The sequence below is a fragment of the Lactuca serriola genome, chromosome 7 (assembly GCF_051521515.1).
Source record: "Lactuca serriola cultivar US96UC23 chromosome 7, Lser_US96UC23_V15, whole genome shotgun sequence".
Lineage (NCBI taxonomy): Eukaryota > Viridiplantae > Streptophyta > Magnoliopsida > Asterales > Asteraceae > Lactuca > Lactuca serriola.
This window is the reverse complement of record NC_136414.1, coordinates 134684540-134707660: the sequence shown is the minus strand read 5'-3', so window position 1 is coordinate 134707660 and position 23121 is coordinate 134684540.

The window sequence follows — 23121 nt, the reverse complement described above, 5'->3', positions numbered from 1 at the left end:
TAATGTACCTTATGGATTAGGAAAAGGAAAAGTAAACATCATTTCAAAACATGGAGATGATTTGGATCCGAAATTGTATGAAAGTGAACTGAAAGGGAGGGAGAAACGTGATAAACAGCTTGATGACTTGCATGTGTTAAAGGCTAAGAATGAAGCAGAAGAAGTAGCTGAAAAGGAAATTAAAGACACTCCTGATGAAATTAAGGCTATGTTCCCTGAATGGACTGTAGATCGGATTTAAAAAGTAGCTATTAATAATCTGAATCTGTATTGGTTAGAGCTCCAGACTTCCTTTGAAGTTATGAATGAAGTGGGATGTCAGTTTAATTTTCCGATAACTGGTAAGGCATTCTTATTTTAGTGTTTTGATTCTAATCAGAAAGTTCCTCTATCAAATAAAGGAATAAAAAAGAAGTTGTTTAGTTTTTATGTGAAAAATTCAAAACCATAGTATATTTATTGTAGCTTGGAGAGAATTGTAGGATTGAAATTCGGAAAACATTTGTTCTTGATTGTTTTACAAACATTTGTTTGAAGTTCTATAGAGGTCACAATCAGACTTTGCGTGAACTTTCATTGCCTATATTCCATTCTTAAATCGTCATGATTGGATATATTTGTTTAATAATGTTGCAAAGGATGTTATGAAATATAAGCCTATTTTACAGTTTTAAGAAGAATGATCCGTGCATATATCCTTGAAGTTGCAAAAATGGATATTGAAATTGGAAATGTTCTCAATCGGAAGCCTATAATGAAACCATTCCAAGTTCATGATAACATTGGTTGATTTCAATCTAGGTTTATTGAAAATGAACGTTGGGGAATAGCTTACAAGATGAAGCAGAGAGAAGAGATGAAGCATTGCATGTTGTTCTTAAGAGAGAAACACTTATATTCTACTTCTATTCTGAATCAAATGATTGCAAAAGCTAACAAGTCAAATTCAGATGAAGATATTAAGTGTATTTCAGATATGGTTAAGTGGTGGGTAGTCATTCAGAAGACTTTTCGGAATACCATTCCAAAGGTGTTTGAAACTTTGTAAAAGAAGGAAGAAAATACCACTGCGAAAACTTGACACAAATGGGGAGATTGTTGGGATTCAGAGTTAGATTATGTCTAGTTGTAAGCGTCTGTAATGTTTAAGTGTCTTTTCTTAGATTCGGATTTAACTGTTGTAATTCCAATTTTGGAATCTTATTTAATCTTAGGTTTTCTGTTCTGAACTGTAGACTTAGGATTTCTTTCTAGTGCTTCTTCTATGCATATATATAGGAGTACTAGTTAGTAGATAGGTAAGAGTTTTTGTCATAGACTAGCTCTATACAAACTTTGTAACAAACTCTTTTCTCAAACCTCTAATGAAATCATATCTTATTTACATCTTTGTGTTCATCCATGTTTTTTACATCTTCATATGACATTATCATCTTAGAATCTTTCGTTCCTTTTAAATTCCATCAAGAAGTTCCCATAATCCAGTTACATAAGACCATGTTCATCTTTTTCCATTGGAAAGTTAATTATAAAAAATTCTCCAGTGAAGGTGTAAAAGTAATCATCTAGATTTCTTGAAAGAATTCAAGGTGAGATATGTAGACCGATTCATCCACCATCTTGACCATTTACATACTTTACGGTCCTGATAGATATATCCATGAAATGGTCTCATATTTTCCTATTGTCAACTCGTAATATGGCATTTGCAAATTGTGTTTCTCAAATTATTAAATTAAGAGTACATTCACCTGATTATACTATCAAAAAAGTGAGACTTGACAATGCTAGTGAATTTAATTCACAAGAATATAGTGACTATTATATGTCTATATGAATTGTTATTGAGTAACCATTTTCGTATGTGCACAGACAAAATGGTTTAGCTGGATCACTAATTAAACATATCCAAAAAATAGCTAGACAATTACTAATGAAAACCAAACTTCATATTTTTGTTTGGGGCCATGCAATATTACATGCTAGATGATTGATATGCATGAGTCCAAGTTCAAATGATATATATTATCCCCTACAAATTGCTATTGGTCAAGACCCAAATGTATCCCATCTAAGAATTTTTGAGTGTGTACAATATATGTCCCTATTGCACCACCACAACGGACAAAATGTGTCCTTAAAGAAGGATGTGAATTTATGTTGGTTGTAAGTCATTATCTATTATAAGATATCTTAAACCTTAATAGGTTAAGTTTTTAAAGCACGCCGAGCCAATTCTTAATTTGATGATGTAAGTTTCCTACCATTAGGAGGAGAAAAGAAAATTCAAGAAATTGTTTTTTCATGGCATGATCCTTCCTAATAATATCTTGAACCTCACACAAAGTAATGTGAAATGGAATTTCAAAAGATAATGAATTTCCTTGAAATGGCAAACCAATTGCCTAATGCATTTACTGACACAAAAGGGTGACTAAATCATATTTACCAACCGTCAATGTTCCAGCTCGAATTGAAATTCCAAATGGACAAGTTGATGATAAAATCACTCAAGGATCTAAAACACTCTTGAATCATGGAAGACCATTTGGTTCTAAGGTTAAGAATCCAAAAAAAAGAGGAGTGGAAAATGCACCAAATCATGAGGAAAGTAGTCCTTAAGAAACACGAAATATCAAAATCCCCCCAGGAGAGGAAATTAATGAAGATGTTGCAATAAATTATAGTCAAAGAAATACGTTATATGACCAAAATGAAATTGATAATTTAATGTTTTCTTATTCAACTGCATGTGATATTATAAATGGTGATATTGAACCATAATATGCTATATTAAATGTTAAAAGAGACATGATTTGGCTAAGTCGAGAGAGGCTTTGCAAGCTGAAATAGATTCTCTTAATAAGAGAATCTTTTGGGTCCATTATTCTTACACTTGGAGCTATGAAACCACTAGGGTAAATATTGATCTTCGTAAGAAAAAGAAATGAGAAATACAAAATTGTAAGATGCAAGGCTAGGCTTGTGGCTAAAAGTTTCACTCAATGACTTATAATTGATTATCAGGAAATGTATTTCCTGTTATGGATATATGCAACCACTTCTAGAGATTTAATCAGTCTGGTAGTCTTTGAAAATTTAGAGATGCGTCTTATGGGTGTTATTACAACTTACATATATGAATCACTTGATTGTGATATCTATATGATAATCCTTGAAGGATTTAAAATGCATGAATCGTTAGCTGAAAAACCCAAAGAAATGTACTTTATAAAACTACAAAGATCTTTGTGTGGGTTAAAGTAATCTGGATGCATGCAATACAGTCGTTTAAACGATCATTTGACAAGTAAAGGTTATAAAAATAACACTATTTGTCCATGCTTGTTTAACAAGAAAACAACATTCGGGTATGTAATCATAGCTGTCTATGTTGATGATATAAACATCATTGGAACTAATAAATAAAATCCTTGAAGTGATTGAACTTTTAAAAAAGAATATAAAATAAAGGGCCCTAGAAAAACCAAATATTGTCTTGGTTTGTAGATTAAGTGTATTCCTAACGGAATAGTTCTGCATCAATCAAATTACACATAAATAGTTTTAAAAAGTTTCAATATTGAAAATGCCAATCCTTTAAGCACCCCAATGGTCGTTAGATCATTAAATATTGATAAATATCCATTTTATCCCTGCAAAGAAAATGAAGAAGTTCTTGGTCCATAAGTACCATATCTTAATGCAATTCGGGAAAACATGTATCTTACCAATTGTACTAGACACGACATTTCTTTTGCTACAAAATTCCTAGCAAGGTTCATTTCGTCCCCAACAAAAACGTCATTGGAATGGGATGAAGAACATTTTTCGATACCTTCGAGGAACTACTAATTTAGGGTTATTTTATCCTAAAAATTCAAAACAATTTTTGATTAATTATGTAAATGCATGCTATTTGTCTGATCCTCATAAAGCTAGATCTCAAACTAGATACCTATTCATGAACAGAGGCACAACAGTTTCCAGTCCTTCTCAAAAGAAAACACAAGTTGCCACATCCTTAAATCATGTTGAAGTAATTGCACTAAATATAGTTACTAGAGAACATTCTTGCTTAAGAGCAATAACACAACTTATTTTTACTTCATGTGGAGTATTTAAGAATAAAGAGTCAACTTTAATTTATGAAGATAATTCAACATGTGTGAATCAAATGAAAAAATGATATACCAAGAGCGACATGACAAAACATATACCTCTAAAATTTTTTGAGTAGATTCGAGAGCTTATAAAATATCAAAAGTTTGAGATAGAATATGTTCAATCCAGCAACAATGTAGCGAACCTCTTCACGAAGGCACTTCCTACAACAATCTTCAGAAAACACGTCCATGGCATCGAAATGTGTTATGTGTGCCACATCCCCAACTGCAACAGAAACGAAGGGTTGTGCAACGTTCGATGTTGGATTACAGACAACATAAATAGTAATACATCATTTATGAAAAAGAGATTACATCAAAAGTCAAGGTTACAAAAATCGATTATCTCAACCAGTAAGCTATTAGCTACTATGGCATCCTGATCCATAGGTTGTGTTCTTCACGACACATCTTTTGTTTTTGTAGAATGTATATGTACTACTGTTCTTTCAGGAGTTTCCCATATAACTATTTGTAACCTTTATGTTTATTACTTATTCCTATGAAGGCCTTTCTCCCTTCAAAGGCTTGTATTACAGTACGTATTATTTACTCCATTTAAAGTTTCTCGACAATGTTACAATGAGTTCCATTAATCGAGCTATTCACTAGAGATTTTCCCCGCACAACACTTCGTTGTAAAAATTAGACAGTTATCCATGCTTTGGCTTTAACATCATGGTTGTAGTTAGCAAATATAAGTGAAGTTTTCAACCCCATATGGATTTATACATAAGTATCTCGCTCACTTAAGATTAACGATTATAGGTCAGGGTGTCAGCTAAAAACTAATTAGCTAAGATGAGTGAACCGATGTCATTTAACATCCATTTTGTATAGCTTTAAGGTATAAAAGTATTTCCATGTTGTATTGTGCAATTATAATTAATTATAATTACAATTAAAAAAGCTATCTTAGAAAAACCAAACGACCAGAGTGACGACATGTTGTATAATTATTATCCTTTAAACGAACGGAAATAATGACATAAAATTATCCAAATGAAAACGAGTAAAGTGACAACTACTTATATAGATAATATCCAATTGAAATGGGCAGAATCACGACATAATATATGGATATTATCTTGTTTGAAATGTGCAAAGAAATGACTTAATATATAGATATTTTCCAATTGAAACGACAAAACAACAACATAATATATAGATATTATTTGAATTAAAACAGGCAGAGTAACGACTTAATATAGATGTTTTCCAATTGAAATGGACAAAATAACAACATAATACATATATATTTCCCAATGGAAACGGACAAGAATAACGTCATACTATATAGATATTATCCAATTGAAACGGACAAAGTAACAAATTAATATATAGATAATTTTTTTTTTTAAATTGAACAGAGTAACGGTAGAGCATAAATATGTTTTTGTAAGAATAACAATATTTATAACGATAAATTAATAATTAATTAACATGTATTCCCACCCCCTCTCTCTAAAACTAAAAAAAAGCTTTGAAAAATGGATCGTGAAACTCACAATTGAAACGTGATTTTCAAGACCTTAGGGTTGTGGCTGGTGGCATTACGACTCATGATTAATCGGACTCAATAGGAAAATTAATAAAATAAAATAAAATTTCTATGGAAATTTTAAGAGGAAAGAAATCAACCGAGATGAAGCTGATCTTTTTGAGGTGCAATGAAATGATCCTGTGAGGGTCTATTTATAGGCGTTGGAAGGGAGGTGCACCATGCCTTCGCGTGCTGGATCCAGAAAAGCATTGCAACATTTTTCAAAACATGATGGTCCGTGTTTATATCTTCTAGAACATTAAGTGCGTCAAGCATGCTGCGTGCACCCACAGCTAATGATTTTTGTAAAATTCACAACTCTTGCGTATAAGCTCCGTCTTCGACGTTATTTATATCCATGCATAACTATCGATGAGTACTACAACTTTTGTTTTGTTTTCATTGGCTAATTCTGACTTTATTTTTAGCCCATATTTATATAATGATGACACCCTAAATGATTTTATAAACAACATTACTCACCCACACAGACACCGTTTTTGGCATTCTCTATGTCCACAATATTATATCTAGGAATACTATAATTCTTCTTTTGGGTGTTTTGGGTAAAACTCAACCAATATCTTTTTCGCTAATTACGACACTCTCGACGTCGTCAGTCTAAATTAATAACTAAGAAAAACCAGGGAGACATGTACTTTCAGTATATGTTTTTATTTATATAAAATAACACAACCTTTTGCGCACTTATTTTTATAACATTCGAACGATTTTGCTAATTTTTATTATATTGGAATACGAAATCTTATATATATATATATATATATATATATATATATATATATATATATATATATATATATATATATATATATATTATATTTGATGTACGTTACGCTTGCGGTTAGCGTTTAGTGACAATTTTGGATATTGTCACATTCTCCCACATTGAAGAAATTTTGTCCCCGAACTTAAAATTGTAGTGTTTGGTGCGGAGGCACTATTGATTGAGTCATAGCTACATAAAGCATCACTTGACACATATGAAATACTATCATAGTGCATTTCTAAAAGTGAATGAACTGATTTCGTAAGGTTCTTTTTCAAAGAGGAGTTTTGAACCGATTTGGATTCTGCTGAGAGAGGTAGTGATAGTTCCATGAGCTAAACACTCATTGGATTCTAATACTTGAAAAGTGTTAAATCCTTATGGTAATAAAAAGTTTTGCGAAACAATTCTTTTTCATAATTTCGAGGGATCGTAAGTAGTACGATGAGAGTTTTAACCAAGATTTCTTTCACTTTTCTTTGATATTCGAAGTGAAAATTCTTCTAACGTTGACTAACTATCTGATGAGTACTATTACATGTCGCTAAATTTAAACACTCTTTCGACTGAAAGATTCAATTCTATAGTGGTTGCACTCAAACGAGAGCTACGCAATAGAGCCAGGTCAATCCTTTAGAACTGTTTAATTTTAGAAGCACACAACATACGTATCCACCCAATAGCTAATAAACATAGATTTCTTTAGTTCTTACCGGATTAATGTTTTGGTGAACATTAAAACCTAGCGGTTGTATAGTTTTTATCATTATTTAGTTTATATGCAACTTTTTTAACATGAACGTACAAGTTTCCAAGGGTGGATCATGGGTAGCGTGTCTGACATCAATCAAAAATATTATTGCTCTAGTATTACCTCCTTGATTTTTCAATCTTAGGTTTCTTGAAGTGGTCGGTTCCTTTGTGTTCATAACATTTATGATTTCCACCAGTACCAGTTCCTTCATTTGAGGCACGTGACTGGCTCCTACAAGACTTAGCGGTATGGCCCTTTCTACTGTAGTTGTTATAGACTAGTTCTCTTCGTACACCTATGTGGCGGTAGTTGCACACATTGCATAACGGAAGATTAACTGCATATTGTCTTAGTGGTGTAGTTGATGGCAGGCTTGATAGGCAAACTTTTCCAAGTCTTGTTTCCTCCATTCTGGCTGTCTTGAATCTCCGTCAGACTTTCTCTCTTTACTTCTCGATTCTGGATGATTATCCTTCTGGACAAAAGTGCCTTGGTGGATTTCCTAGTTGGTCAGGGTAAACGCTAGCTTCTTGGAACTACTATACGTAGTTGGTCTGGAAGTAATGACCAATCTTTGAATAGGCTGAACCAAGCCCCATATGTATCTTTTAACCTTCTTATACTTTAGGGTGACCAAGCTAGGACATAAAGTGGCAGATTCATTGAAGCAGTTGGTATAAGTTGTGATGTCTACGTCTTTCATGGTTAAATTACACAGAACTTGATGTAGTTTTTTCATCTCCTCTCTGGGATAGTACTCTTCAATCAGTAACTATTTCAGTTCATCCCAAGACGTGGCATTAGGATTACAGATGCCCATGGTATAGGCTTGGCAGTTCCACCATGATAATGATGCATCCGCGAAGGTACACGCAACAAATTTAACTTTGTAGTCTTCAACATAAAAGATAATCTCAAAAAATGACTTAATTTTCTCGATCTAACGAGTTAGTCCAACTACCCCTTCATTCCATATAAGGGCATGGGTTTGTAGTTTATAAAATTCCTTTAAGTACAAGCCCTTAGAGGATCTCCATTCTTGTTACGTATACTTTCTCCATCGTTTCTTCCACATTTCCCATATCGAGGATTCCTATTGATTTCAAAGTTAACTAAAATGACCAGGATACGTTAGGAGATTAGTGCCTCAATGGCTGTCGAGTCCGTAGATATTGAGTCTGGGTTTGTGTTGGGGTACAAAGTTTTCCAAGAATGACTTTGTAATGATTGACTTTTGTAAAACCCACTTGCATGTGGAGTATTTGCCTTTTGACACTTGTGTTAGTGAGAGAGAGACATGTAAACACTTCTATATAAGGTGTGTTTGTCCACTTGTAGAGCTGTTCTTGAGAGATGTAAAAGCGAGTGTGTAAGTGTGTGTTATTTATGTAGTCTAGATCTAGATCCTTTTTGTGTAACACCATACATTTTCAATACATCTCTTAAACACCCAAATCACCATGTTCAATTATGTAAGCTTTAACTCTGCATGCCAAACCATGTTCTTTGTCACTACAATTTGGTTTTGTTTTGGAGTTGCGTCTGGTACTTCTTCTCCGAGGCATGTTTTTAGTTCTATAAAAATTAGTGAGAAAGAAAGTATTAGTTGTTCGAAACTCTTTGGTTAGACCTATATATACGAATACTCATGACTAATTTATGAGCAAGGGCTAGCAAAGTTTTCAGGAATCTTGTAAGGATTACAATGTCGTGATTTGAATAACATGTGGAAACTGAATACGTTTGTGTATGATCCCTATGTTTCCGGTAGATGAATGACTTGATTTGAAATAACACTTGTTTTGAATGTAGTTCTTTGTACAATGACATTGCTTTTAAAGGTTAGTTAAAAAATCACGAGAATTTAGAAGGGTTAGGGTTGGAATTCTTTGATATCCATAGGGCTCTATTTGAGAATATAGTAAGGATACTATAGTCTTGCATACATTGATTTCTTCATGTACTCCTAAGCCATAATTCAAGGCATTGAGTGAAGTGGGCTCATATCTTAGTCGCAATGGCACTAGCCTTTGCGGCGATTGACCTTTTTCCACAACTTGTGATTGGGGTCTCAATCCCCTTTATCGTAGACTTCGATCCTTTTTTAAGCTTTGGGCCATGCTAGATATATCCATGGCATTTCTTTCAAAAGTTCATTGTTTACAGTGTGGATCTAGTGGGTGCGATGCGAGTGACTAGGATAAGTATGGCGAAATTACGTGTATTAGAACATGAAAAGTGATCCTTATTCAATCTGAGATCAAGCCTTTTCGAGACTGATGAATGTCTGAAGTGAAGAGAATTCCAAAGTGAAGGCAATCCGAGATGAAGTCGATATCTGAGATTCTTTGATGATCAGAAGTGTTTTGAGTTTGTAATTGTTTTTAAATGAAAAGTATTGTTATGTATTTTACTATGTGTCTTGTAGTATAGTATATGAGACAAGATCAACAGCAACAATGGTGTTAGGCTGTTGATCTTCAGTCCTCTTCAGTCCATGCACACCTTTTTCCATATTTGTCATTTCGAAACTCCTTTTCCTATATAAGGAGTTGTCAACCTTTGTAATTGGAATTACTATTATCAGTGTGCACCATTTCACTTCCATCAAATAAAAGAATCATTTAGTCAGTCATTTCTCTAACATTATTCTTATTCTTAGTTGCTTTACATTGTTCATACTTTATATCATTCTATCTTGAGTACTTTATTGTGTTAATCAATTTCTAGGCTTGACAGATTTACCAGACATGATTGCAGCCTTATTATAAGCAATCATTGATGTTACGATAGTTCAGGTTTGAGTTTTCAAACCTTTTCTGGGCAAATTTATGAGCTCTTAATTGGTATCAAAGCCTAAGTGGTTGCCCATTAAATCCATAAGAACATATTATAGTTGGTTGAAGATTACCTTGGTATCTCAATCATTCCTGTGTTCAGGATAAAAGTTCTTCTTTATACCACTTTAGCTATAATATCTTTACATCAGTGGTTGTTTCTAATCAATCTAAATATATGTACTCAATGCAAATCACAAATAGTGTGGGTTGCCCATCATGTGCCCCATTTCTAGTTGTCGAAGACTATGATCACTGGAAAGTTAGAATGGAGATATTTTTTCTTGGTAAAGAAAAAGGTGAAGAGATATGGAGGTCAGTAAAAGAAGGTCCTCATGTCGCAGTCAGACAAGTGGTTAGAGATGATGTTACCACTCTCATGGACCAAGAAGAGCTTCATAAAGCACCAAAAACTGCTAATGACATCTAGAAACTCCATATAGATCATATTACTTTCTCTGAATTGGTCTTTGGTGTTCCACCATCTCTCATTGAGCACATCAAGTTGTGAAAATCTACAAAGTATATTTGGAAACATTTAAAGATTTTTTTGAACGATCAAAAAATATGAAGGGTAAGCAATTAACATTTGTGGTGAATGACTTCGACATTTTCACTACCACTCATGGTCAATCGGTTACCTCTACATCAAATCGATACAGAATTGTTGTGAACAACATGATTGCATATGGTGTTGTCTGAACTCCTCTCAAGTATAATATCAAGTTTATCAATAGTCTCGGAAAAGGATGGTGTAACGCCCGTAGATACGGGCTAGTCAATTTGGAGACGATAAGCATCAAAAATGACTTTTTGATGGAAGATTATTTAGAAGGATTAATCTTAACCAAGTTTTAGTATATGTCACAAGGTTTCCGTGCATATAAAGAATGCCAAAATCCGAGTTATAACGAAGAAGTTATGACCTGTCAAAGTTTCACGACAGAACCGACACGACCCAACGCGACCCAGCGCGATGTAAATAGTGAATTTAAGGTAGATAGATATTTATCCTTAGTGATCTAAACGAGCGACGAAGATGTCTTCGATAGTAGTCCAACGATAAAAAGATAGACGAAAACGGAGTTCAGATGAAGGAGTTATGAATTTCGAACGGAGTTTTCCCATCCTGGCCTACAAAAGATAATATATAAGTAATATATTTATAATATATTAAAAATAAATCAAAATTATCCAATGGAGTCTAAAAGAGAGTTGTAGAGAATAATCTCACCAACGCGTCGATATAAAAAACGTCGAAAACAGAGTTCTTATGCGAAAGTTAAGAATTTCTGAAGTTTGGGCGCGAAACCCCAAAACTGTCAGATACCACGATGTGGCAAGCAGTGCCACGACGTGGCAAGTCTTCTAACACCTCCGGGAGTCCCCCAGATGCAACTTGCAATGACGCATTCAGTGACGATCAAGCCCACAACGTGGAAAAAGGTGGCACGACGTGGCAATGGCAGATTTTGCCCTATAAATAGATTTGAAGGGCCATCCGTTTAGGGTTGCTATTTTCTCTTCTCTCTCTCTCTCCTGTTTTACCTCGATTTACGTGAAAAGAAGTACCCACGAAGCCCCGGTATCAACCACGAGACCCGAAGCAAGTCCCGAAGCCCGAAGATCCCGAGAAGAAAAGAGTTTCCAAGCCGAAGCTCTACCTGCGAGAAGCCCAGTGTGCGAAGTGATCCCGGTTTCACCGAAGAATACTACTCTTAGAGCTGTAGTGCTGTCTGAGCATCATCTAACCAAGTGAGTGTGTGGTTACTTTCTTCTAACGCATAAATACGAAGTACGTGTTATGTGTATATTTTGTTGTTATATGTGTGAATGTATATTCACTTTCTTCTACCGCATAGATATAAAGTATTTGCTATGAAGTACGTGCTAGGTGTTTATACATTCTTTGTTTACTTGAGCTAGATGTTGAAATAATGTTTTATACATGTTTTAAAAGATTTAAACTGAATATGTGTTTGCATCTACAAATATGTTGGGTAGAACATGGGTAGATGAAATAGTTGATGTGAGACGAAATAATAAGTATTTTTGAACTCAATGTGTTCATTAGGTATTTTTGAACTCTATGTGTTCACTTGGTGTTTGAAATCAATGTGTTCATTAGGAATTTCTGAACTCTATGTGTTCACTTGTTGTTTGAACTCAATGTGTTCATTAGGTATTTTTGAACTCTATGTTTTCACTTGGTGTTTGAACTCAATGTGTTCATTAGGTATTTCCGAACTCAATGTGTTCACTTGGTATTTTTGGACTCAATGTGTTCATTATGTATTTTTGAACTAGATGTGTTCACTTGGTGTTGTTGAACTGAGTGTGTTCACTAAGTGTTTTAGAACTAAGTATTCACCAGATGTTTTGAATTAATTGTTCACTAGGAGTGTTAGAACTAGGTGTTTGTTAAGTATGTCGAACTAAGTGTTTACCATTCGTAATTTGTGGACCTTGGCAGTGGTGGACTTTGTGTCAATTCCTTAGGTCAATCCTTAGGAATAAATGGATAAAGGATAGTTGATTCTTATAGTAAATCCTTAAGAAATAAAGGAGATAATGGGAATGAGTATTTGGGTTGATTGTTTGATAATTGAATATAATAAATGTATTATTGTGGGTTGAAAACCCTATATGCTCACCAGGCTCCCAAGCCTGACCCACTCAGTTTTCATTGCATTATAGGTAATGGCACAAGGGTATAACTAGAGGGACTTGACGAGAGATTTTGGATTATATATCAGTAGTTATAAATAACTGTTGTAAGATCTATTTTATATTGTTTATGCTTTTGGGCTGTATCGGAACTTGATATCCCGAGGTTTTATTATTTAATGAAAATACATTCTCTTTGAGAAACGTTTTGATAAATTTTATCATATTTTGTTTTGGGAACAAATTCCGCAACTCTTTTAATCAAAAGGATTTACTATGATTTTATAAAACAAAGCCTAAACAAAGCATAAACAAATCGGTCTTTTTTGGCCGTGAAATTGGGGATGTCATAGATGGGGAAACGTCAAATCCTACCTTTAGAGTAATGGATCTCTGAAAAACTGAAGCTCTACCAGTTGTTTGATAAAATGAAAGGCGACGAATCTAATGTTGCTCAAACATTGAAAGAACTCTCTAGAGAGCCTCTTGCTTTAGTTAGTTCAGCCAATCCACTTCTTTTGAACCAAGTCGTCTCATAACCATTCAGATCTATCCCACCAGTTCTAATTGTTCAACGTACTCAACTTATTCCGCCTGTTGCACCTGTTCAACCCATTTTAAACTATCCATATGAGGAAAACATTGAGCCAGAAGTTGTTGATTCTGAATTTCATTTTAGCAAGAGTTTGCACTTTTGTCCATGACGTATAGGTGACCATTGAGTTCCAACCAAAAACCTTCTTAGAATAGATCTCAAGCTCCTCACCAAATCAATCCTCAACCTTACACCAAACCCGCTGAAAATCCACCGATGTATCGACCCAACATTCTGAACCGATCTTTGGAACCTTAGGAAATTCCGAACATAGCCTAAAAAAAGATTGTATGTAACAAATGTGGCCTTGGAAGCCACTATTGTAAGGAATGTTTGGAAAAATGTGAAATATTTTGTATACATTGCTCGTAGAGAACAGGAGCTGGCTGAGAGTGAGAAGGCATTTGTCACCACGATTTTGCAAAATGTTGATGGGTACTGGTGATTGGGTGATGAAGATGAAGGAACCTTTGCAAGAAACTTGTGTTTTAAGACTAGAGAAATGATTGAGCGTGATGAAGGCTACCGGTCTTCTGGTTCTGAATCTGATGATGAGGATGTTGAGCCAAACTGCCAATACACGGCAACCAACGATCTACCTAACAGAAGCATCATCCAGCAGGTAAAATCTATGATTACTGATAACAATTTTTATTATCTATGTGTGAACCTTATCTAACTCCAATTCAATCAGATATGACAGTTACTCATAAATCCTATGAGTTTTCCATAGAAGTCAGCGAGAAGCTGGATAGTGAGTTAATCCGACTTAGATTACGATTTGAAGACCGCAAGCTTAAGATTGAAGTCCTTAGAAAGAGAACTTGTAATGGCCAAAGATGAATGTATTATTTTGAATGAAAAATGTGAAATTTCAATTAGTGAAAGAAATCTCTTGGTTAAAGATAGTATGGGTCTTAATGCTAAAATTGATAGTCTGCATAACTCAATTGATGTTCTTGAATACAATGAGGAAATGACATGCAATTTTGTCATCCCTGGTCCAAAGCACCTGGTCTCGGAAGCGAGTGTCTAAAACCCATTGCTCGTCCCCTGAAATAACTTCAAAATTTGACATTTATGTGAGACATTCAAAGTCACACTTATCTAGATACCCATGTCTTGCCATTTTCATCCCTTTAAGCGACCTCATACGGATATCAATCGTTGATTCCTGAGTTCAAACCAATCGCTATTACATGTCGTGATTCCATGCAACTTCTCCTTCTGATATCCCTAGACTCGAATCAGACTGCAGAAATCCCACATGACATAGGATGCACTGGAGTTTAACTTTCGAACTCTTGTTTTCTAAGCAATTGTGTTATTGAAGAAATTATTCCTGAGACAAGAGGACATGACTTGGACTAGCTTAATGATTCCAATAATTCATTTTGGGCGTCTGTTGATAGTGATGTAGTGTCTAAGCAACTAAACGTAGAGTATGACTTTTGGATTAATGAAAATACCTTGACATTCTGCATATTTCTAAAAGAATCTCGAAAAAAGCCTTCCGAGATACCAACTATTTAGAAATCAAAAGCTAAGCCCAATGCCCATGCTAAAGTCCCTCAGCCTAACTCGGAGCCTAAAGACTCCAAACCATACTGATTTTGTCGGCTTTTTTGTGCTTTAGAATAAGATACAATATAGTTCTTGTTCGATGCACATGACTGGGCAGAAGGATATTCTGCGTGATTTGAAGCTCACTACGGATGGTGGTTACATCACATATGGCAACCTCTATGTATCTAATGTGGCTTAGCTACGTTATAATAGAAGTTCAAAAAGAATGTCTTATCAAATCAGATCAGATCAAAAACATGTATCCCCTAGACACCAATATGATTATGATTATCAGAAAGCCTCAATTATGACTTCTTGCAAAACCTATTCCCGACGTAAGTTGGTTATGGCATCAGAGGCTTGCTCTTCTTAATTTTTGATATACGAATGATTTAGTTTTTGATAAAGTTGTTTGAGGATTTCCACTCCTCAAGTTTGAAAATGATCATCTCTTCACTGCATGTGAATGTGGGAAGCAATCTAAGAAAGGTCATCCATCAAAAAAATCCATCTCGAAACCACTTGAACTCCCTCATATTGATTTGTGTGGCCTATCTTCCATTGAAAGTTTGCATCACAAACAGTACATTCTTATGTTTTTTTACGACTACACCTGATTCACTTGGGTATTCTTTTTAATATTGAAGTCAGAAACACCATTGAAACTCATCATGACTAATGATTCAATTGTCCGTCCAAAGAATTTGAAGTGACAACGGATCCAATTTCACTAGTGATTCAATTGAAAAGTTCTTAATTAAAAAAGGCATTGAACATAAGTTTTCAGCTCCCTACACTCTACAACAAAATGTTGTTGTTTATAGAAGATACTAAACCCTAGTTAAAGCCTCTTGGTCAATGTTGAACGTTGCATATCTTGTTATATATCTTTGGGCCGAAGCAATCTGTCACACCCCAAAACCAAGAACGGCGGAAACGTTTTGGGGCGGAGGATGTCATGTAAAGTATCACAGCACAGTATAACAGGAAATAAGCAAACAACATCATCCATTGCATTAAATATATAATTTTAATACAAGCGTGTTCTGTACAGTTATAGACACCAAAAAGTAAATCAAAATAATAAGATGAGTCTTAGATGCGCTCCATCTTCTCAAAATCTGGCCTCGGTACCTGTCTACTGTCGACCTGAGAATACAAGTTATTTTGAAAGAGTTTATCAGCATTAAGCTGGTGAGTTCATAAGTATTTTAGTGTTGGTGTTTTTATCAAAATATTTGAACATGGTTTTAAAGTATGAGTTTGTAAACATTGGTGATAACAGTATGTGAAAATTTGTAAGTGTTTGTAAAAGTGTTTAATTTCCCAAGTGTAAATATCATTAACAAAATATAGTTTGTACATTAATGTTTAAGTGAAATAATCACTAAATATATGTAATGGGTAAATTATTGTAGTACTGTAGTGTTGTATTATAGGAACTACTGTTGTACTAACTACCTTAAACCGGATTTATATTAAGGTATCATGTGATTAATTGTGCCATACTATCGACTGGGTAACAACAACAAATGTAGGTCGTAAAAAGATATGAAGTTTGGCACCTGCAGACCTGCAGGTCCGGCTGTAGCTAGCAGCAAGGTGTAGGATAGTCAATCCAGTATAGATCTATACGCAAACTCACGCTCTCCCTCCAGGAGACTCTGGCTACAACTCGGGCGATGACATTGAAGGCATGCTCCGATACAGTGGATCATAATTGTTAACGTATTCATGTATGTGTAATGTATCATTACTCGTTCTAGTATTGTTTGTATATGTTCTCTTCCTAGTATAATCGTATATGTTCTTCTTCTAGTATAGTTGTATATGTTCTTCTTCTAGTATAGTTGTATATGTTCTCATAGTAATGTAATGTATATGTTCTCATAGTAGTAAGTATTGACTCATGAATGGACTGACTCATTGAATATCTCATTGATCTAGCAATTGTATAAGTATCAACCCGTGCTACCCATATGGTAACACACTAATGATGTAACTAGTACGCATGAATATGGAAAAACTTTTATAAATATATATGTACACATGATATATAATTAATATTAAAACGACCTTCGGGCGGCTACCCGATATCCCACCAGACCACATCCAAATCGAGGAAAAGGAAATAGGGCGGACGGCCTTCCTAAGCCTTTTAAACATTTCTTATATAACTATACATATACGGGCATGCAATTTATAATAAGTATAACACAGTTTAAGTAAAAGTATTTGATAAGTAAAAGAGTTAGTAAAGCGGTTTAAAGTAAAACAGTTTGATAAACAGTTTGAAAAGTAATAAGATCATTGTTTTGTAGTTATTAATCACATGTGATTGATGTAATAACTAAAAGTATTCAACTTGTATTCCCCCTATTAAAGTATTTAAAACATTTAAAAGTATTTCAAAGGTTAGTTAAAGGGGTATGAACTCACTTGTGGTGAGTGGATTGGATTGAAGTGTCGGGTACGGTGCTAGGTGACAAATGAAGACTTGTACACACGCACGAGCCTAGTTATCATATAATGAACATATATATAACTAATTAGCCAATTTATAACTCATAAATTAAGTTGGGACACCCTAGAACATGAAAACACTTTGTTTCAAGTATTAAAGATCACAAGGATTGCATCCGAGTGTTGGTAGGGTAAAGCTAGTGTGTTTGGAGCTCAAGGGTAAACTCCCCTGGAGTTTATGGTTTTGAGGGTCTTAACCTAGGGAGTTTACAGCAGTAAACTCTAGAGTTTATGGTTGTAAACTCTAGTCCTAATGACCATGTGTTGTTTTGTGGTTTAACAAGCCTATTGAAGCATTTCTACTAAGTGATTTGGCCTTTGGAAGGGACTAGGGCATCAAAAACACTCTTTGGAGGAGTTTACGGCCTCATGGACTTTTCCCTTTGGGTTTACTACCATAAACCCTCATGGAGAAGGGTATTGCTATGTTTTTCAAGTCCTTAACACAATTAGGTAAGTGTATAAGCTAGTTTCTAAGCCTAAGGAAGGAAAATGACCAACTTAGACACACTTTAGGTTGTTTACGGTTTTGGGAGATCCCCAAACCGTAAACACCTATAATTGTTGGTATTTGATGTTTTTCAAGGCTTAAACACAATAAGGAAAGGCTTAAGCATGTCACGGATGGTTTATACATCAACTAGGACTTAGATTAGGGGCTTAGGCACACTTTGGTGCCATTTATGGTGTTTACGGCCCAAGAACATTCTTGGACCGTGAACACCTCTAATATTGTGTTCTTGACATAATTTCTTGATGTTTAAATGTAATACTAGCTTAAAATCACTCAAGGATGGAAGTACTTACTATTAGAAGGCTTGATTTGAGTTAAAAGGCCAAGAACACTTAGTGTGTGTTCTTGGTGCTTTGGAAATCTAGACAAAATACACATATGAGTGGATGATTAGATGTATAAACACTAGATTAAGTGTTTTACTAACTTGGAATGGTTAGAACACTTACAAGATTGAAGATTTGGAATCAAGACTAAGATGATACTTGAAAGAGTTTTTGGAGTTTACTTTTCTTTGGAAAATAGGGAGTAAACACAAATGGCTAGACTTTTGGGGAGTAAACTCATACATAGGTATGAGTTCACGGTTTTTGGGTGATTTTGCACCCCAAACATAAAAGTTTGGTCAGGAATTTCTAAGACGCGAGGTGTTTGCGGTTTTTAAAATTCAAAACCTGAGGCGGTACTTTCTTTCACCCGTTCATTTAAAAATAATATTAAAATAATCAAACGAACTTTATATTTCTTAAAAAATAAGAAATAATGACATTGACTTATGATACAAAGTGGTTGACTTTTAAGGTTTGACCGAATGGAAATTTCGGGTTGTCACATCATCCCCCTGTTAAAGGGAATTTCGTCCCGAAATTAAAGTCTAAACAAATAAAGTAGTTACAAATAACTAAGCAAAAAGATGAGGGTATTTCAGTTTGATCTGATCCTCACGCTCCCAAGTGAATTCCGATCCTCGCTTGGCGTTCCAGCGAACCTTCACAATCGGGATACGACTTTTCTTCGTCTACTTGACTTCTCGGTCCATGATTTCTACTGGTTCTTCCACGAAGTTGAGGCTCTCGTTGATCTCGATCTCGTTGAGTGGGATTACAAGAGTCTCGTCGGACAGACACTTTTTCAAGTTAGATATGTGGAATGTAAAATGTACGTTACGAAGTACGTCGGGTAGATTGAGTTTGTATGCTACAGGGCCGATTCTTGTGAGAATCTCAAAGGGCCCTATGTATCTCGGATTAAGCTTTCCACGCTTACCTAAGCGTATCAAGCCCTTCCAGGATGAGACTTTAAGAAGGACTCGGTCTCCCACCTGGAATTCCAAAGGTTTCCTTCGCTTATCAGCGTAGCTCTTCTGTCGGTCTCTAGAGGCTTTCAATCGTTCACGGATATGAACGATCTTCTCTGTCGATTCCCGAATGATTTCCGGGCCTGTGAGAGTACTGTCAGAAACTTGCCCCCTAGCTAATTAGGTATCACCCACCTCAGCCCAGCAAGAGGGGATCTGCACTTTCGGCCATAGAGGGCTTCAAATGGAGCAGCCTTGATGCTCGTATGATAACTGTTATTGTAGAAAGACTCGACAAGGGGTAAATGAGTATCCCATGCCTTTCCAAAGTCAATCACAGAGGCTCTCAACATATATTCCGGTGTTTGGATGGTCCTCTCACTTTGTCCGTCGGTCTGTGGATGGTAGGTTGTGCTCATGTCCAACCTTGTTCCCAAGGAATGTTGTAGTGATTGCCAGAATCTTGAGGTGAACCTACTATCTCTATCGGAGATAATGGATATAGGTACACCATGTAGCCGTATGATTTCCCCTATGTATGTCCTCGTAAGCTTCTCCATCTTGTCAGTTTCTTTGATAGGCAGGAAGTGTGCAAACTTGGTCAATCTATCGACGATGACCTATATGGTATCAAGTCCACCCGTTGTCTTGGGCAACATGGTTATGAAATCCATAGTGATCCGCTCCCACTTCCATTCTGGAATCTATGGTTGTTGTAGTAAACCAGAGGGTTTCTGGTACTCGACCTTAACCTTTGCTCAAGTAAGGCATTTACTTATGAAGGTAACAATCTCTGCTTTCATATTAGGCCACCAGTATAACTTTTTAAGATCCAGATACATCTTATCTGAACCTGGGAGGACGGAATACCGAGTGTTGTGCGCCTCGGTCATGACCAAGTCTCAGAAACCACCGTGCCTCGGTGTCCAGATCCGGTTCATGAAATATAAGGCTCCGCGACCCTTGGCTTCTAAATTTTTATCCATTCGTCTAAGGGATTCACTCGTCACATTTTTAGGTTTCATGGCTTCAAGCTGGGCCGCATGAATTTGCTTAGACAAGTGTGAATGGATGGTGATTGTCATCGACTTGACTCTTCGACCAGAATATTCCTTCCGACTTAGGGCGTCTGCTACTACGTTGGCTTTACCCGGATGATAACGAATTTCACATTCGTAGTCACTGAGTAGCTCGACCCACCGTCATTGTCTCATGTTGAGCTCCTTCTGATCGAATATGTGTTGTAAACTCTTATGGTCGGTAAAGATAGTGCTTTTCGTTCCATACAAGTAATGTCTCCAGATCTTCAGAGCAAACACAACTGCTCCTAGCTCAAGATCGTGGGTCGTGTAGTTAACTTCGTGTGTCTTCAACTGTCTTGAGGCGTAGGCGATGACCTTACCTCGCTGCATCAGAACACACCCGAGCCCTTGATTCGATGCATCGCAATAGATTATGAAGTCTTCTATCCCTTCGGGGAGGGATAGTATTGGTGCGGTGCACAAAGCTCGCTTGAGCGTTTGGAATGCTCTCTCCTGTTTCTCTTCCCAGTCAAAGGCCACGCCTTTCTGAGTCAGTGTTGTAAGAGGTTTCTCAATTCGGGAGAAGTTCTGTATGAAACTGCGGTAGTATCCAGCGAGACCTAGAAATTGACGAATTTCTGTAGGCGTCTTCGGTGCTGACCAGTTCTGAATAGCCTTAATTTTGGATGGGTCCACGTGGATTCCCTCTTCGCTTACCACGTGTCATAAGAATTCGACTATTCGGATCCAAAATTCACATTTAGAGAACTTCGCATAGAGCTTCTCCGTTCGTAAGGTTCCTAGAACTTGTCGCAGATGATCGCCATGCTCTTCCTTACTTCTCGAGTAGATCAGGATGTCATCAATGAATACAATGATGAACTGATCCAAGTAAGGTCGGCATACTTTATTCATCAGATCCATGAAGACTGCGGGCGCATTGGTCAATCCGAATGGCATCACCACGAACTCATAGTGTCCGTAATGAGTTCGGAAGGCTGTCTTCGGAACATCCTCCTCTAGCACTCGTAATTGGTGATATCCGGATCTTAGATCAATTTTGGAAAAGTAGTTCGCTCCTTGCAGTTGGTCAAATAAATCGTCTATGCGAGGTAGAGGGTAACGATTCTTGACCGTTAATTTGTTGAGTTCTCTGTAGTCGATACACATACGGAATGATCCGTCTTTCTTCTTAACGAATAAGACCGGTGCTCCCCAAGGCGAGAAACTTGGTCTTATAAAGCCCTTGCTGAGCAGTTCGTTAAGTTGACTGGATAGTTCCTGCATCTCTGTTGGTGCTAATCGGTAGGGCGACTTGGCTACTGGGGTAGCTCCTGGGACTAAGTCGATTCTGAACTCGACCTGCCGTTGCAGAGGTAATCCTAGTAGCTCTTCTGGGAAGATGTTGGGAAAGTCGCTCACTACTGGAATGTTTTTAGTTCTTTCATTTCGAGGCACATATTGACGACGTGAGCAAGGAATGCATGGTATTCTTTACGTAGATACTTCTGTGCTTGAATACTTCATATTATACGAAGATTCGCACCGGGTTTGTCGCCGTAGAGGATAAAAGTTTCGTTAGATTGGAGGTTTAGATGGACTGCTTTCTAATAGCACATGATGTCGACGCGATGAAGACTCAACCAATCCATGCCGATGATAACGTCGAAGCTTTTAATTGAGACCGGCATAAGGTCGATTGGAAATGAATGGTTATCTAGAGTTAGGGTACAACCTAAGTATACGCTATTCGTGCTTTCAGTTTTTCCATTGGCCATTTCTACTGTGAATTTTTCTTTAAGTGTGTGTGGTTGTTGTTTAAGCATGCGAGCAAATTTATGGTTCACCAAGCTTCGCTCCGCTCCACTATCGAACAGAATGCATGCATAGGAGTTATCGAGGAGGAACATACCAGTCACCACCGTCGAGTCAGCAACTGCTTCCCCGTGGCCTATTGCTAGTACCCTCCCAGCTCCGCCAGCATTCTTTGCTTTGGGGCAGTCCCTCTTATAGTGGCCGCCTCGCCACATCCATAACAGGTCTGGCTCACGCCAGCGCCGGGGACTTGGGTGATCGGCCTCGCCGGAGATTTACAGAAACAGACTATGTGTCTTTTTCTGTTGCAGTTAGTGCATTGCATTTCACGGCAGCAGCCAATGTGGTGGTAATTGCATTTGCCGCACTTAGGCAAATTTCCAGCATACTGCCCCACCAGAGCAGTAGCAGCAGCAGGGGTTATTGCGGCATGTACTACCACAACTTGCTGCTTTTTGGCAGCTCGTTGTTTCTTCTTCTCCTCCTAGAACTTCCGCTTAGTGTCAACGGGTTTGGAGGGTTCCTAGATGGCTAGGGTTGTTGTTGCAGGGGTTTTGACTCCATGGTCGATGAGTCGCTGTGCCAGTCGCTTGGCACTGTCGAAGGTAGTAGGGTTTGATGATAGGACATTCCCCTGATACGGAGGCACTAGCCCCCATATGTACCTTTCGATCTTTTTTCCCTTCAGTGGGAACCATATTGGGGCAGAGGGCCACCAGTTCGCTGAATCTGGCGGTATATGCGACTACGTTGGTGCCCTTCATTGTTAGGCTCCAAAGCTCCTGCTCCAATTTCTGGATTTCGCCCCTCGGGTAGTATTCCTCAATCATGAGGTCCTTCATGGTTTCCCAACCCATGTCATTCGCCACTACTAGAGTTAGCGCTTTAACGTGGCCGTTCCACCACGTCAGGGCTTTTCCTTCAAAGGTGCATGCGGCATACTTGACCTTGCTCGTAGCAGGGCATGAACAAATTTCAAAGACTGATTCAGTCTTCTCGAACCATTGCAAGAGGGCAATGACTTTGCCGGTT